Genomic DNA, 18,242 nt, shown 5'->3' with positions numbered 1-18,242 from the left:
TGAAAGGAGGAATCTAGATTTTAATTCTAGGTTTCTATGTTCTATAATTTAGTCATGTTTTAAAGAATCTACCAAAAAAAATGCTAGCTTAATGAAGACAAGGACCTTGGCTTATTTTTCCCCTGAAATCCTTAGCACCTAGCACAAAATGAGAGCTCAATAATTTATATTTTTCAAATTATTTTCATTATTTTGTTTTGTAGATGAAGTCCATCAACCATATTCCCTCACCTTACTCTCTATTGTTCACCTCCCTCCCCTAAGTACCCCCACTCTGTACTTGTTTTACAGTCCTGTCTTTCGTTACTAATTTCTGAGTCAGTGTTCAAAGGAGTTTCTCCATGTATCCCCACTGTGAGTATACTTTACTTTGGTCTATTCAACCCCTTTATTTTTATCTCTGAAGCCCTTAGCACCTAGAACATAGTGGGTGCTCAATAATTTAAAAAAATTCCAAGGGAGCTGTTTCATATGGAATGTAGTGAAGTTTATCTTTCACAAATAAACTATTTTGTAAGAAAATGTTTAGAGACAATTAGCAACAGTATTTGTCTTCTAAAACCTCTGAAAAACCAAATCTCAGTCTAAGTGGTGATATTTTAAAGAAAAATATTACCAATTGTCTCCAGTTTAGATCAGATTGTGCCTACTTTGTATTTATACTGCTTGAACAATAGCCACACTATGAAAAGTGCTTTAAAATGTTTATTTAATGAATAAGGTAAGCAAAACTCCATCAGTGAAATTTCACAGTTGTCCACAGTGGGGCCAAAATGTCCAGAAAGTACTGAGTGACTTTTCTGTAAGTTGGAAAAAGTCACAGAAGACAAGAAATTTTAGAAAGCCTATAAAAGTTGACTTTACACAAGAAAGAGAACAAAATGTGACCAAATCTTCTCTTTCTAGTGGAGTTCTCACCTCCTACACATAAACACACAGTCCTTGCTTTTTAATTGGTTTCTCGTGAAGTTTCAAAATCTATAAATCATAACAGATTTGATATGTGGAAGTAAAGTTGCTAGAGATTTTGTGTTGTGAGTTTTATTCTCATTTATAATCTTACTTTCAACTCTAATATCTTCACAGTGCAGGTTAACTTCTCATTTATAGCAAGTACAACCTCTTTAAAGAATAAGCTCAGCATGATAAACAATTGCAGAGAAAATTGAACACAACCTTCCTGTAAAATGTTATTTATAATTGCTCAGGGATACTCTTTAGCAATATTTGTTTTGTATGTTTCTTCTATGATAACAATCCCTAAATATTAGAAAAATCCATCCAAAAAAGACAAAAAACAAGGAGTGACATTGGCAAGATAGTGAAACAGGAGAGTCAAGCCTTCTTCCTTACACAAACACACATATACACATAAGAAAAGCAACAAATATTTAGGTATGGAAATGGCCTTGAAAAGGATCATGGGTTAATTTAAGAACTTACAGCAACATATTGATTCAAAACATGCAAGAAAAGCACACAGCAAGTGTTTTCAGAATATCAGCATACCTGAGACATCTAGCAATGGCAAGGAATAGAGAGGAGAGAGGGTTGTCAATATTATCCAGGTAGGTGCCATGTGACCGTGGTCCCCAGGGGCCCAATCTGCAGAAGACTCCAGCACCTTTCACCAATGAGATGACCAACAGCCATCATGACTGTCGACCCCCAGAGATGCCTTAATACCTTAAAGAGATGCAAGGATGTGCTTCATACCCTGGCTCCACAGTCAACCATGAGTGCCACACACTGATGTTACTATCAGGATAAGCATGCCCAGAATCTGAAACTGGTGCCAAAGGAATCTCCTTAGCCCTGAGCCACAGCATCCCTGGTGGTAGATAAAGAGCTCAGAAAGATGCCAAAGGTTTTTACCATCAAAGACTTCAACAGCTCTTGCCCCCCAAAGCTTTCCCATTAAGTATCCTTGCAGTGTTCATCAATGTTGACCTGAGCTGACAGAGCTACAGAGACCATGTTGCTGCACCCTCACTGGAGACAGAAGTACTGCTTTCCCGTGAACCAACACCTTCACATCCGCCGATAGGGAAGGGTCTTTCCCCACCAAGCAAGTCCACAAAAGTCTGGAAGAGGTGACTGCTCCATCAAATGCACATATATCAACCCAAAGCAACAAGAAACATGAAAAAATAAGGAAATATAATACCCTAAAAAGAACACAGACCTGGCACAGTGACTCACAACTGCAATCCAGCTACTTGGGAGGTGGAGATCAGGAGGATTGCAGTTTGAGGCCAGCCCAGGTAAAAAGTTAGTGAGACCTCATTTCAACAAAGAAGCTAGGTGAGAAAGTGTACATCTGTAATCTCAGGTACCTGAGAGATATAGGTCAGAGGATTGTGGTCTGAGGCTGGCCTGGAGAAAAAGCATTAGATACTAGATTCTATCAGAAAAATAACTAAAGCAAAAAGGGCTGGGGGAGAGGCTCAAGTGGTAGAGCTCTTACCTAGCAAGCACAAGGCCTTGAGTTAAAAAACATAGTGCCACAAAAAAGAAAAGAAAGAACACAGTAATTGTAATTTTCCAATATCTGACTCCAAAGAAATGGAGAACTATGAATCACCTGACAAAGAATTTAAAAATAATTGAAGAAAGCTGAATGAATGTCAAGAAAATACAGATAATAAGAACTTTAATAAATTGAAATAAAAACAAAACAAAACAAAACACCCAAAATTTCTGGAGTTGAGGAATACAATGAAAGGAAATCATGAAGAGTAGAATTGATCAAGCAAAAGAACCTGTGAACTTGAGAGAGAATAATCAAAAAAATACAGTCAGAGGAGAAAAGAGGAAAAAAATGAAAAGAACAAAGCCTACAGAATTTTTAAGAAACAACATCAAGAATGCTAACAGTCATATCATAGGAACTTACAAAGGAGGAGAGAGAGAAAGAGAGAGAGAGAGCCCTCATTTAAAGAAATAATGGGTGAAAGTTTTCTGAATCTGGGGAAAGATAGAAATATTCAGGTACAGGTAGCTCAAAGGTTGCCAATTAGATTCAACCCATAGAAGTGTATACCAAGATTTCTGTTATAATGAAACCATCAAAAATCAAAGATAAAAAGAGAATTATGAAAGCATCAACAGATAAAAACAAAGAATGTCTACAGGCCATTGGCAGATATCCAAGTAGAAACACTGCAGACCAGGAATGAGTGGGATGACATCTTTAAAAGGCTGCAGTGAAAAAGAAGTACCAGCCAAGAATATTTTACCCAGCATAGTTACCCTTTGAAAATGAAGGAGAGATAAAGACTTTGTTAGGCAAACAAAACTGTGGAAGTTGATTATCACTAGACATACAGGGAGTTCATCAAGCTCAAATGAAACAATGAGTAACATGAAAACTGTCACTAATGAAAGTAAAGTAAGTATAATGGTAGTGTGCAAAGCACTTATCTTTCTATTATAATTGTAAAAGCACAAACAATTAAAAATAACCATGGCAATATTTTTAAGAAACAACAACTGCCCTGCTGCTACTGCTGCTTCTGCTGCCATAGGCCTGATGGTCTCAATCAACCAGGATAACTCCTGATGATGATTCTGCTGTTGTGGGAGCTACCTGTCAGCTGATGCTTTCACTGTCAGCTCTGCTGTCTGGTTGATCCCAGCAACCACTCCCACTGCTGCTGCCACCTCTGCTGTTGCTGCAGCTCCTCTTCTGTTTCTTCATGTTACCAACTTAACTGTTCTACTAATGATGGGAATCAAAAGTCATCAAAAAAAGATGAATCAAGGGAAGACTTCATTGAACCTGTTGTAACATTAGGGGAAGCACAGAAGGATGTTTCCCAGACTCCCATAAAATGAGGTGAGCAGTCTACTTGTAGAGCCAGAAATGTTGGTAAAACGGGTGTCTGCACCAGTTATGGCAGTCCCCTCATGCAAATGAAGGATTGTCTTTGCATCAACTATGGCATAGTCCCCGTCACCAATCATGCCAGTTCTGGTGCAAATGAAGAACTGTTTTTACATCAGTCACAGGTCCTCTGCTGGGTTACCAACAGAAAGAAGTGCTCCTTTTCTAGTCTGGGTGGAAGTGGCTGTTGTGGTGGCAAAATTCTGGTGCAAGCTGCTTTCTGGGGCAATGTGTCATGATTTGAGTTCAAAGTAACCAGCTGCCTAACTATCAGTCCTTCACTCAAGGCACCCTGGGCTCCAGAAAAGGGCTTAGTGGCTGTCAGATAAGGAGTTTAAGCCTCCCTAGACTCTAACATCTCAGTACATTTAAAGTAAAAAAGTCCACGTGGGTGTTCACAACAAAGACTTATCAGAAACAGTATTTTAATAATATTTAAAAGTATTCAAACAATGCTTAACTCCTGTCCTAGTGCTCTAGAGAAGCACTGTTTTGCAGTATATTGCCTGTAAGACACTCACCTTAGCTTTTAGGACACACATGGACTGAAAGTGAAGAACAGAAAGAAGTATTTCATGCGCATGGAAATTCAAAGAGAGCAGGAATCACGATATATAAAATATACTTTTACAGAAAGTGGTAGAGTACTTGTCTGTCAAGGCCCTGGGTTCAATCAATCCTCAACACTGCAAAAAAAAAAAAAAAAAAAAAAACCCTAAAGAAACAAAACCCTTTCTTTTCTGACAGAGAGAAGAAAGAGATTTTAAATAAAAACTAAAAAAAAAAAAAAATACAACAAAGGTCACTGTATAGTGACAAAGGAGTTAATTCTCCAAGAGGTTATAGTCATTATGAATGTATATGCATCAAACATCAGAGCACTTAATTATATTAAAAAAATTCTAACAGATAATGAAGAGAAGATTGGCAGCAATAATAGTAGAGGTCTTCAATACCCTCTTTCAACAATGTATGTATCATTGAGGCATTAAAGCAATAGGAGAAATTGAAGTTGAATTATAGTTTAGGAAAAAAATGGACCTAATAGACATACAGAATACTACATTCAACATTAGAAAAGTACATATGTTTTCAAGTTCTCATGCAACATTCTCTACAGAGCATATATGAGGTCACCAAACAATTGTTACATTTAAGAAAATCAAATCCATATCAAGTGTCTTTTCTGACCACAATGGTATGAATGTAGAAACAAATAATAAAATTTTGCAAAATTCAAAAATATGTAGATTAAACAACATACTCTTAACAGCAGTTAATCAAGGAAGAAATTCTAAGGAAAAATTTAAGACATCTTGAGGCAAATAAAAAGGGAAACACAACAGTTAAAACTTACAAGATAAAATAAAAGCAATTCTAAAATGAAAATTTATAGCAATAAACACATCAAAAGATTATAAATCATAAACATACAAAAACAATATTTCAAGGAACTAGGAAAAGAAGAAAAAGCTAAACCCAACATTAATATAAGGAAGGACATCACAATCAAAGTCAAAATAAATTATCTCTTCTTTTTGAAGAGATAAAATTAGCAAAACTTTAGCTGGGTTAAGAAAACATAGAAAATACTCAAATAAATAAAACCAGAAGTTAAAGAGGAGACATTATAACTGATACCATAAAAATACAAAAGATTATAAAAGACCACAATGACCAATTATAGAACAATTACATATCAAAACTTGAATAAACTAGAAAAAAAATGAATAGATTCCTAGAAACAAGTTCCTACAATGAAACAATTGAGCTTCTACCAAAACTGAATACAGATATTGAAAATCTAAACAAAACAATAATGAGTAAGGAGATTGAATCAGTACTAAAAAAGTTTCTGATCAAAGATAAGTTCAGGAACTAATTGCTTTACTGATGAATTCTATCAAACATTTAGAGAAGAACTTATACCAATCCTCTCAAACTCTTACAAAAACTGAAAAGAAAGCATTACTCTCAAGCTAATTTTATGAGGTCACCATTACTCTGATACCAATGTTAGATGAGGATACTACTAGAAAAAAAATTGCAGGTCAATATTTGTGATGAACCTAAAATCAATAATCTTCAACAAAATGCTATCAAACTGAATTCAACTACACATAAAGAAGATCATTCATCATGATCAAGTCAAATTTATCCTTGGAATTCAAAGATGATTTAACATAAGCAAATCAATAAATGTGATATGCCATGTTAACAGAATGAAGGAAAACAGTGTGTTCATCTCAATAGATATAGGAAAGGCATTTACTAAATTGCACATCCTTTTATGATAATAACTCTTAACAAATTAAGTACAGGAGAAATGTGTATCTCAAGACATTTAAGTTTGTGGCTGACATCATACTCAATGATGAAAAGTTAAAAGTTTTACCTCTGAGATCAGGAATAAGAAAAAGTTGTCTTTCTCACCACTTCTATTAAGCATAAGCAGTACAATTGAATAAAGGAAGAAAAGGCATCCAAATTGGGCAGAAAGTAGTCAAATCATTTCTATTTGCCAAACATATTGTCTTTTATATCAGAAAGTTTTGATGACATCACCAAAAACTGTTAGAACTGATAAATTCAGTCAAATTGCAAGATGCAAATCAACATACAAAAATCAGTAGCATAACTATATCATAATAATAAATATTGCCAAAAATCCCATTTATAAATGTATCCAAAAATTAAAATAAACAGGAACAAATTTAACTGAGGTTGTGAAAGACCTATGCTTGAAAACTATTCAACATCAGTGAAGAAAATTGAAGAAGTCACAAGTAAATGAAAAGATATTCCATATTCACAGACTGGGAGTAGTAATATTATTAAAATGTCCATTGAACCTAAAGCAATCTACACATTCCTTAATCTCTACCAAAAATCTGATGAAATTTTTCACAAATATAGAAAAATCTATCCCAAATAAAGCCACAAAATCCTAAATATCTAGAAGAATCTTAAACAAAAAGAACAAAGCATCATAGTACTTGATCCTAAAATATAATACAAATCTTAGTAACCAAAATAGCATGGTATTGGCATTTTAAAAAAAGACATATCAATTAATGGGACACAATAGAGAGCCTAGAAATAAATCCACACAATCACAGTCAACTTATTTTTGACAAGTGTGCCAAAAATACACAAAGGGGAAAAGTCAGTCTATAGAACTGCCCTATGATCAGCAATTCCATTTCTAGGTGTATATCCAAAGGAAATGAAACCAACCTGTCAATGAGATAACTGCCCTCTCATGTTCATTGTAGCATTATTCATAATAACCAAGATATAATTAACCAGAGTGCACAAAAATGGATGAGGTAGACAAAGAAATATATATGTGCACAATGAAATACTATTTAGCCTTGAAAAGAAGGAAATCCTGTTATTTATCCAGAAGGGGAAAATTTCTACACTTGAAGAAGCATAGTAATCTGTTTATTTTCCAGTCTACTGAGTGGATAACCGGTGAATAACAATGAGCCTAAACTGTGGTCTTTATTTTTCCTTAGGTCATTCTTAGGAAATATGTAATATTCAGAGAAAGGAAGTGGGTCAAATTCACCATTGAAGTTGTTAAATTGGTATATACTTTGGTTGCCTATCGTTTACTCTTCCTGGAAGCAGAAGCAAATTAATCTATTAAAGAAGAAATAGGGATCCAAAATGGTGACTGAGACACAGATGCAGATTGTGTGAGCTCCATGAATCAGGGACCTTGCTGAGATGCTGTAGACACACTTGGCTGAGGTGAAGCACAAGGGAGAGCTGAAACTTCGGCACCCTGAACCCCTAGCCTGTGGAAGGTTTCTCTGTGCCATGATATACTGAAAGAACAGGCAGGCCGCCATCCCCAGGCCGCCACTGCCACCTGCCTGCTGGCCTGCAAGGCTACAGCCCTGCAAGCTACCCACCAGCCTGCCACGTTGCTGCCCCACCTGCCAGCCTGCCAGCTGCCAGCTCCAAATGTGCTTGGGAGACCTTCAGCAAACTGAACAGGATATATTCCTGCTGGAGCCACACTTGGCAAAAAAAAAAAAACAAAAAAACAACAAAAAAAGAGGGCTCCTGCACTGTCAGATGCAGGCTCCAAACCTGGTTGGAAGACACAGACCAACAGGGGAGCAAATAAGCAGACAAACAGGACTGGATGCTAAAGGAGTAACACCAGAACTACTAAGACTGAAATTCTACTGTTCCTGAACCAGGAATTTCATTTTTTTTCTTTTCTTTAAGTGTTTGTTTGTCTTGTCGCTGTTTGATTGTCCACCATCTCTTCCTGTTGATTTCTTTGGTTTTCCATTTTTTTCTTTTCTTTCTTTTTCTTTTTTCTCTTTCTTTCTTGGTTTTGTTAGTTTCACTATTGTAAGTTAGCTAATACAATTTACACATAGACCAGGGACAGAAACAGCACCAAGTGGAATGATGGGAAGATGAAAAAAGGATGAAAACCATTCTCCCCCCAAAATAAATTAGTACAGGATTCAGAGGGAAATGAAGAAAACGGACACCCAGATCCAGACTCCAACAAAACAAAGATAAACTATACCAAGGAGCCCAATGAAGCCCACAAGAACACTCTGAAAGAAGAAATCCTGCAAATAATCAATGAGAATTTCATAGAGATGTTACTAGATATGGTCAACCAAAAAGTACAGGAGGCACTCAAAAAATTCCAAGACAACAAAAATAAAGAATATGAGAAAACATAAAAACAAATAAATGAACCCATAGGAGCCCTAAGTAAACACCAAACTGAAACAGAGAACACCATAAATAGAAAGATAAATGAACTCGGGATGAAAATTGACAATATTAAAGAGTAAGTGACCCATGATATGGAAAACCTCAAAAAAAAGAATGAAACAAAAATGCAAAACAAAATGGAAGGCCACTCCAGCAGACTAGAACAAGCAGAAGACAGAATCTCAGAACTTGAAGATGAAATGGTAATTAAAAGAAAAAATGAAGAACTATTAGTCAAACAACTTAAGACCTGAAAAATGAATATGCAAAGACTCACCAACACCATCAAAAGACCAACCCTGAGAATCATGGGCATTGAAAAAGGAGAAGTGCAAGCAAAAGGAATTCATAATATATTCAACAAAATAATAACAGAAAATTTCCCAGATCTAGAGAAAACTATGCCCATTCAGGTACAGGAAGCCTCCAGAAAACCAAACAGACCTGACCAAAATAGAACTACCCCACAGCATATTATCATTAAAATAACAAGCACAGAGAATAAAGAAAAAATATTGAAGGCTGTAAGAGAGAAAAAACAAGTAACATACAAAGGTAAACCCATCAAAATCACAGCAGATTTCTCAACAGAAACCTTAAAAGCAAAAAGAGCATGGAGTGTGGTCTTCTGGGCATGGAATAAAAATAACTTCAACCCTAGGATACTCTACCTAGCAACACTATCATTCAAAATAGATGGAGCAAAAAAAATTCTTCCATGATAAACAAATAAATTTGAAAATCTTGAAGAAATGGATAGATTTCTACATACTTCTGACCATCCAAAATTGAACCAAGAGGATATTAATCACTTGAATAGATCTATAACACAAAATTGAAGAGCAATAAAGAGTCTCTCAAAAAAGAAAAGTCCAGGACCTGATGGATTCTCTGCTGAATTCTATCAGATGTTTAAAGAACTAATACCAACCCCCTTAAACTGTTGCACAAAATAGAAAGGGAATGAAACTGCCTAACTCATTTTATGAAGCCAATATTACTCTCATCCTAAAACCAGACAGAGACATCTCCAAAAAGGAGAACTATAGGCCAATTTCCTTAATGAACATCAATGCAAAAATCCTCAATAAAATAATGGCAAACCAAATCCAACAACACATCAGAAAGATCATTTACCACAACCAAGTAGGCTTCATCCCAGGGATGCAGGAGTGGTTCAATATACACAAATCTATAAATGTAATACAGCACATTAATAGAAGCAAAGACAAAAACCCCTTGATCATCTCAATAGATGCAGAAAAAGCCTTCGACAAGATCCAACACCACTTCATGATAAAAGCTCTAAGAAAAATAGGAATAGAAGGAATGTAACTCAACATTGTAAAGCCTATATATGACAAACCTACAGCCAACATCATACTTGACGAAGAAAAATTGTAACCATTTCCCCTAAAATCAAGGATGAGACAAGAGTCCCATTATCCCCATTCCTATTCAACATAGTACTGGAATGCCTAGCTAGAGCAATTATGCAAGAAGAAGAAATAAAAGGAATACAAATAGGTAAAGAAACTGTCAAAATATCCATGTTTGCAGAAGATATGATCCTATTCTTTGAAGACTCAAAAAACTCTACCCAAAAACTCCTAGACACCATAAACAGCTATAGCAAGGTGCCAGGATACAAAATAAACTTACAAAAATCATTAGCTTTTCTATACACCAACAACGAACAAACAGAAAGAATATATGGAAACAATTCCATTTACAATAGCGTCAAAAAAAATCAAATACCTGGGAGTAAACTTAACAAAGGATGTGAATGACCTCTACAAGGAGAACTACAAACCCCTGAAGAAAGAGATCAGGGAAAACTACAGAAGATGGAAAGATCTCCAGTGCTCATGGATTGGTAGAATCAACATAGTTAAAATGGCTATACTACCAAGAGCAATCTACATGTTTAATGCAATTCCCATCAAAATCCCAATGACTTTCATAATAGAGATTGAAAAATCTACCCTAAAGTTCATTTGGAAACACAAGAGACCGTGAAGAGCCAAGGCAGTATTCAGCAAAAAGAGCAATGCTGGAGGTATCACAATACCCAATTTCAAACTCTATTACAAAGCAATAGCAATAAAAACAGCATGGTACTGGCACAAAAACAGACATGAAAACCAGTGGAACAGAATAGAGGACCACACAACTATACCCACTTTATTTTTGACAAAGGTGCCAAAAATATACAATGGAGAAAAGACAACCTCTTCAACAAATGTTGCTGGGAAAGGTGGTTATCTGTCTGCAAGAAGACTAGATCCATGTCTATCAAGGACCTTAATATTAGACCTGAAACTCTGAAGTTAGTACAGAAAGGATCAGGAAACACTCTGGAAGTAATAGGTATAGGCAAAGACTTCCTCAGAAGAACCCCAGCAGCTCAGCACCTAAGAGAAAGAATGGACAAATGGGACTTCATAAAATTAAAAAGCTTCTGCACAACAAAAGAAATGGTCTCTAAACTGAAGAGACCACCCACTAAGTAGGAGAAAATATTTGCCAGCTATACATTAGAAAAAGGACTGATAACCAGTATACACAAGGAACTTAAAAAACTAAACTCTCCCAAAATCAAAGAACCAATAAAGAAATGGGCAAGTGAACTAAACAGAACAGTCTCAAAAGAAGAAATTCAAATGGCCAAAAAACACATGAAAAAATACTCACCATCTCTAGCCATAAAGGAAATGCAAACCAAAACTGCACTAAGATTCCACCTCACCCTGTTAGAATAGCCATCATCAAAAACACCACCAACAACAAATATTGGCGAGGATGTGGGGAAAAAGGAAACCTTGTACACTGCTGGTGGGTATGCAAGTTGTGTAACAACTCTGGAAAACATTTGGAGGCTTTTTAAAAATCTAAACATAGATCTGCCATATGATCCAGCAATACCACTCCTGGGGATATACCCAAAGGAATGCAACACAGGTTACTCCAGAGGCACCTGCACACCCATGTTTATTGCAGTGCTATTCACAATAGCCAAGTTATGGAAACAACCAAGATGCCCACTACTGATGAATGGATCAAGGAAACGTAGTATCTATACACAATGGAATTCTATGCAGCCATGAAGAAAAATGAAATCTTATTACTTGCAAGTCAATGGATGGAACTGGAGAACATCATTCTGAGTGAGGTTAGCCAGGCTCAGAAGACCAAAAATCGTATGTTCTGCCTCATATGCAGACTTTAGATCTAGGGCAAATACAGCAATTTGATTGGACTTGGGTCATATGACAAGGGGAGAGCACATACGGGAGGTATAGGGATAGGTAGAAAACCCAAAACATGAAAGTGTTTGATGTCACCACTCCAGAGGAACTAATACAGCAACCTTAAAGTGACAGAGGTCAACACGAAAAGGGGATCAGGAAACAGTGTAAAGATCAGTTAGAGATGGATCAACTTTGGTTGTAACACATTTGTACATGGAAGCAATGCTAGGAATCTCTCTGTATAGCTATTACTAACTCAACTGATAAAAACACTTTTTCTTTCTTATTATGCTTATGTCTTCTCTTCAACAAAATTAGAGATAAGGGCAGAACAGGTTCTGCCTGGAAGCGAGGGGGGGTTGGGGAGAGAAGGTGGGGAGCGAGGGGGGGTTGGGGAGAGAAGGTGGGGGTGGGGGACAGAGGGGAGAAATGACCCAAACAATGTATGCACATGTGAATAAATGAATAAAAAAGAAGAAGAAGAAAGAAACCTAGTCCTCTTGAGGTATCTTTATTTCTAGGGATTCTGAATGAAAAGTTAAATGGATCCCGTCCTTTCCTTCAATTACCTTGCAAATGGTGAGGGCAGTATAACAGAGATGAAGTCCATACTTCCTTGGGAAGAATTTGGGGAAGATGGAGTTAAGTTTAGAAAGAAAGATTTAAGAATGCATCTTCCTTGTGCCTCTGAGTTTCTCCTTCATGTCTCTCTTTTCTAAGGTGTGGCCCTTAGGTTTCTTTGAGAAAATTCATTCAATCACTGCCCCCTCCTTTTCCATGGTCTCTCATAGGCTACAAGAAAGGGCTCAGTGGAGGGCTCCACCAGCAAAGGCAGAGAGCAGTTGGCCCTTTCCCATCTCTGCATGTATTGGGAGAGAACACATTATAAAGCTGGAGAGTCTCCAGCCAGCAACATCTCCTAAAGCAGAGAATCATCCTGGAACAACTTACATTACTTGCAAAGAGTGACTGCCTAGGAAGATTTCTGGGTTCAGACAGTGCACAAACCTGGAGTCTTTTGAACTGGAAGAGCTCCATTTAGTTGGCCTAACAAAATAAGTTAAATTCCAGAGTAGGGAAGGATGAAGCAGAACCTCTCCCAAATTTTCTATTTCCAAAATGCCCTTACAAAGTCACTCAGACAAAATAACATTTTTTTTCAATACAAAAGACAGACTGGAATTAAAAATATGAAATTTTATAACCACAAAGTGTCTCTGAAGACAAGGTACTTGAGGCTGGGATGACTGAGAGTGAATTAGAGAGGAGACACCCAGAACCATGGAGAATACTCCCATCTGGCCCAGGGAGGGGGCAGTAAGCAAGAAAGCTTGTTTTTATTTTATTTCTTTTGCATGACTGCGGATGTGTGAACCCAGGGCCTGTAAATGACAGGCAAGCTTCTTGCCACTAAACTATATCTCAAGCCTATCTTTTATGTAGTCAGAGTTAGCAAGGGGAAAAAGTGGAGTTAGTATAAACATGAGGAAATAAGTCTCTAAGGATTGTTATGCTCATGCAAGTTTTAAATAAATTTGGTCTGAATACAGAGTGGACAGAATAAGGAAGTATGACATTTAATCCCTTGAGAACAATGTCAGATTTTTATAATTCACACACATAAAAACTACTTACCATATTATTCTTAGCAGTACATACCACACAATACTGCTTGAGAACAGAAAATGTATCATCTTTTGGTAAACTGCTCTGGTGATCTCAACTCAAATAGAAGTATTTTTTCCAAGAAGCTAAACCTACTTGGACAGACCCATAATCTCACTGACTCTCAATTGTCCTCATTTTTAAAATGGGGAAGATGTCTGCCTCCCTCATAAGATTATCACAAAGATCAAAAAAACATTCTGGGAATAGAGCTCTCAATCACTTTCATAGCATCTAACAACTTATTATTGTTAAAATAAATTTTATTTAATAAAATTTATTATTCTGATGTAAAGCACAAATAGGATTCCATAAGAATTAGTTTTATTATCCTAGCTATTTTGGTTCAGTAACATGATCCCAATTGGCTCTGCTTTCTAAAAAAGAAACAGATGTAGAGAAACCCTACTTAAAGACTCACTGGCTTCCATTTGAGAAGAGTTCTTTTTTAAAAAGTTATCTTTAAGGTATTTTAAAGAGTGCCTCACTTGACTAAAGCAGAATGTAAACGTTTCAACACAATATATACATATATATTATTGCTCATGTTATGAACAATAAAATAATGAAATTTGCATCAAATGAAGCTAAAATTATATTTTGAAATAAAAACGTCTTCTTTAAATCCAAAAGCTTCTGCCTGGAAGCGAGGGTGTGGGGGGGGGGAGAGGGAGGGGATGGGGGAAAAGGGAGGGAGTGGGGGGAAGGGGGAGTAATGACCCAATCATTGTATGCACATATGAATAAAGGAAATTTTAAAAATAAAGCCAAAAGCAATAGACCTTAAACTCTTCTGCCCTTATTTCTGACATTCACTTGTCATTTTGCATTTTCCTTTTCCTCCTGGAGCTGCAGAGTTAGCCTTACACTTTTAAACCATGATCTCCAAAAAGCCAACATTTGCTTCACTAAAAAAGACACTTCTTTCAGCTGGGAGCATCATCTTGTGCAGGTTTGAGGAAGTGGTTAATATGAACAAAATTGATTTAAAAAGTGAGTCATCCTTCTTTACTAAGGAATCAGAATAAGAAAACATTGCTTCACTTTGCTGCTCAATTTTAAGGTTGCTTGGGGACTCAGAGCTGGAAAATATTGTCTTTCCAGGCACAGGAAGTGAGACCAATTTTTAAAATAAAAGTGGCTGGCACTGTGGTCAAGCCATTTTTGCCTTCTGAGCACCAGCCAGAAAAAGAGCCAATTTAGGAATCTAAATGAGTCTTGCAAAATAGAGTAGGACAAGTAGGGCCCTGAAATATCAACTATAAGAAAGCACTCTCTCCCTTGAGGAGTATTGCTCTGTCTCTGCTCTTAACGGATTGGAGAGTAAAAGTCACCAAAATCTGTCATCAGATGTATAGTAAGATGGGGGCAAGACAGTGTTTATTAATATATAGTATTTAAAATGAAATGTTGCCTTTTCCACATTTAATCCTGCGAGTATTTGAGAGTTTGCTTTGTGTTCACCACAGAAGCAAATGCATTAAATGAGTGCTGCAAGGACAATGCACCTTTGTCGCTACCACACAGAACTGAGTTAGCAAATCTGTGTTTCTGTCTGTGCACCACCCCAGTTCTATACCTCCTTTTCTCTTCCTTCCCCAGGAGCTACAACTCCAAAGAGGATGTCTTCCATGTATCAGCCTTAAGTCAGAATCAGCTCACACACTGCAAACACATACTTCATTTTAAGTTGTCCAAACCTTACTGTTCCAAAAATCCACTTTCTATTCTACAAGCTTAAATGTCCATTCTCTTGACATACAGATGAGGGCAGAATGGGTTTTGACCCAATCCAGCCTCAGTCTGCCCCTTCACTACCAGGGCCTGCCTTGTTGCTTGAGGTTCAAGAGTAGAGCTAGAGTGATATCATTGGACCTGGGTCACACACTAAGGGGAGAACATGTACTGAAGGAATAGGAAAAGGGAAGGAAATACAGTAATCTTAAACTGGCAGAGGCCACTATGGGAAGGGAACTAGGATGTAGTGAAGAAGTCTGGAAAAGATGAACCGATTTGGGTTGTAATACACAAGTGCATGGAAGCAATGCTAGGAATCTCTCTGTATAGCTATCTTTACCTCAAACTAGCAAAAATGCTATCTCTTTCTTATTGTCTCTTTTGTTTTCTCTTTAACAAAATCTGGGAACAAGAAGGAGGAACAGGTTCTGCCTGGGGAGGGGGGGGTAAATAATATATACACATATGAGTAAATGTAAAAATGATAGAAGAAAAAAAAAAGAGTAGAGCTAGAAGTGACCGCGTGGTTGTATAGCCCCTCATCTTACACTTTTCTGTCTAGATGTGGATGTGGGGCAGGGAAGATTGCTGGACAAGAATAATAAATTCCAGGGAGGTGGGGATGAAAGGGTGGGAGACATCAAAATAGTCTTTTAAGTTCAATAGCACTGGGGCAGAACATGGAAAGAAACTTTCAGATTCGCCAGGGCAGTGACTTGCACTGAGGAGAGTGCACAAATGCAGATCTCAGACCTTGTTCTTAGAAGAGTTCATTCAAACCTACACTGGGCATCCCAGACAACTCCCTGCTGTTTATCAGATGTCTGGTTGCCCTGGTCTTAGATACCCACTCACTGAAGCTGCCCAGAACCACGGACAGCTCCCACCCTATGGCCCTTGTACCATCCCTTTTGCTGCGCAGTTTTCAGTTCTACTCCCTGGAAGCTGCGAAGTGTAGTGTCTGTCAGATTGGTATTCCCTTACTCTGTATTCTTCCTACCCACCCCTGAGTGTTTTCTGGACAGCTGGAGTCCAGCCTCAAGTTAGATGCTCCATGAGGTCCCATCGCTGAGAAAGTAGCACCCAAAGAAGACCAAGGTCTGCAGCTCACTGTGAACTCCAATTAGCCAGTGTTCAGAGAGATGACACCTTAACAGGGAGGAGGTCACCCCCTTGTGATGACAGACACAGGTGACTTTGATGTTTCTCAAGGGTGGGGAGGGGTGAGGAGGGTGACTTGTTAAAGGCATGTGAAGTCATTGAAGTATCTTGTTTCCCTTGGGCACCACATTCACTTCCAAGTGAGGAAGGGAGAGAGGCATATCAGAGACCACTGGTCTTTCTCCTCTCTGCCTCATCTTGCTGTCCTTCCTCAGCCTGCTCTCTGTGGGAGAGGGGCTGGCTACATGTGGAATTCCATCTTTGTCTTTCTAGGTGTCTACATTTCACCAAGCACTGGGAGGTCTTTATACCATTCACCATCCCTATGGCCAATTTTCAGGGCATGTGGAAAGAGCCAGGAGGCTTTTTTTTTTAATTACTAGCCCTGACTGGAAAAAATGCAAATCAAGGGCCTGGGAAACCTGTTAGAAGCATCTGGATCGCTTCCAGACAAAAATGTCAGTGTAGACAAGAGCGTTGGAGCTGGAGAAGTAGGACTAGGTCGAGGAGCCTGAAGGTACAGTCTGCATACACTTAGACGGAATAAGATGATGGATTTAGAGGCAGACACCTTGGATTCAACACATTTCAACCAATTAGTAGAAATTCCCATGTGACCAATTCCATTATTTCTCTGTCTTTTTTGTTGACTACAAAATGCCAACAATAATAGTACCACCTTATATGGTGGCTATGATTATGAAATGAATTATAAGCATCCATAAGTGTTAGCCACTACCTATCTTTTGCCCTACAAAAGCAATATGGCCCCAGATGCTACCAGTGACCCATCCATCTCCCATTTCCTTTCCTTTTCAGGGCAGGAGGGTTGACTTCTGACATTTTTTGGTAAAGGTTTATTTGGATGCTCTTATGGTAGGCCCAAAGTACCAGTGAATTAATAAATTCCCATTAGCCCTCTATCAACGACCAGTAAAGGAGTTGGTATGGGCATTTCCCACTGGTTCCCCAAGTTTCATCAGTAGGATTAAGCTCAGTTGCCCATAATAATTTTTGATCAGTAATACTCCACTATTTATTATCACTCTTTCCCTGTCTCTCTCACTTCTCTATCTTCAGTTCCCAAATAAGCAATTTATACTAGCATCTTTTCCTCAGATTCTGCTTCTGGGAGAACCTAATCTAGACAGTTAACAGTGATAGTGATTGTGAAGAGGATGATGACGACGACAGCATGATGGTGAAGTCATGTGTTGCACATACAAACTCTAGCATTGTTTCCTTTCATGATTGGCATCCACAAGCCCTTATCCTATGAAATGATTAATTTTAGTATTCTTTTCTCTCTCTCAATTTACATATCTTCACTTCTCTTTTGTACAGTTCCCTGGTTTCCAAATATAGGATCTGGACAACCACCAGCTGCTGGTAACTAAGTATAAACCCAATTTGAGCCACTACCACCCTGTAAGTACCTTTGTTTGTCTTAATTCAGTTCCATGACTTATTACTTATATACTCCAGCCTCTAAAATGTGATTCTAAGCAAGCTGTTCATCTGCAACCAAAATAAATACCACCAATGTCATGGTAATGCATAAATCTGCCAGGCAGACCCCAATCTTTCCTAGAATAATATAGCTGGAAATATGAATATGGATTTAGGTCTGTATATGTGTTGTATTTCAACCCCAAATATATAGACAAAAGTAATCTGAACACTCCTGTTCATGCATATACTGGAAAGGGTAATTACCAACATGTAATCTGCATCAGAAAGGCTGGGGTTGCGCCCTGGTTCCTCTACTACTGGATGAGTAATATTGG

Source organism: Castor canadensis, chromosome 8 (assembly GCF_047511655.1).
Source record: "Castor canadensis chromosome 8, mCasCan1.hap1v2, whole genome shotgun sequence".
In the NCBI taxonomy this organism is placed as follows: Eukaryota; Metazoa; Chordata; class Mammalia; order Rodentia; family Castoridae; genus Castor; species Castor canadensis.
Note: the sequence above shows the minus strand (reverse complement) of the source record.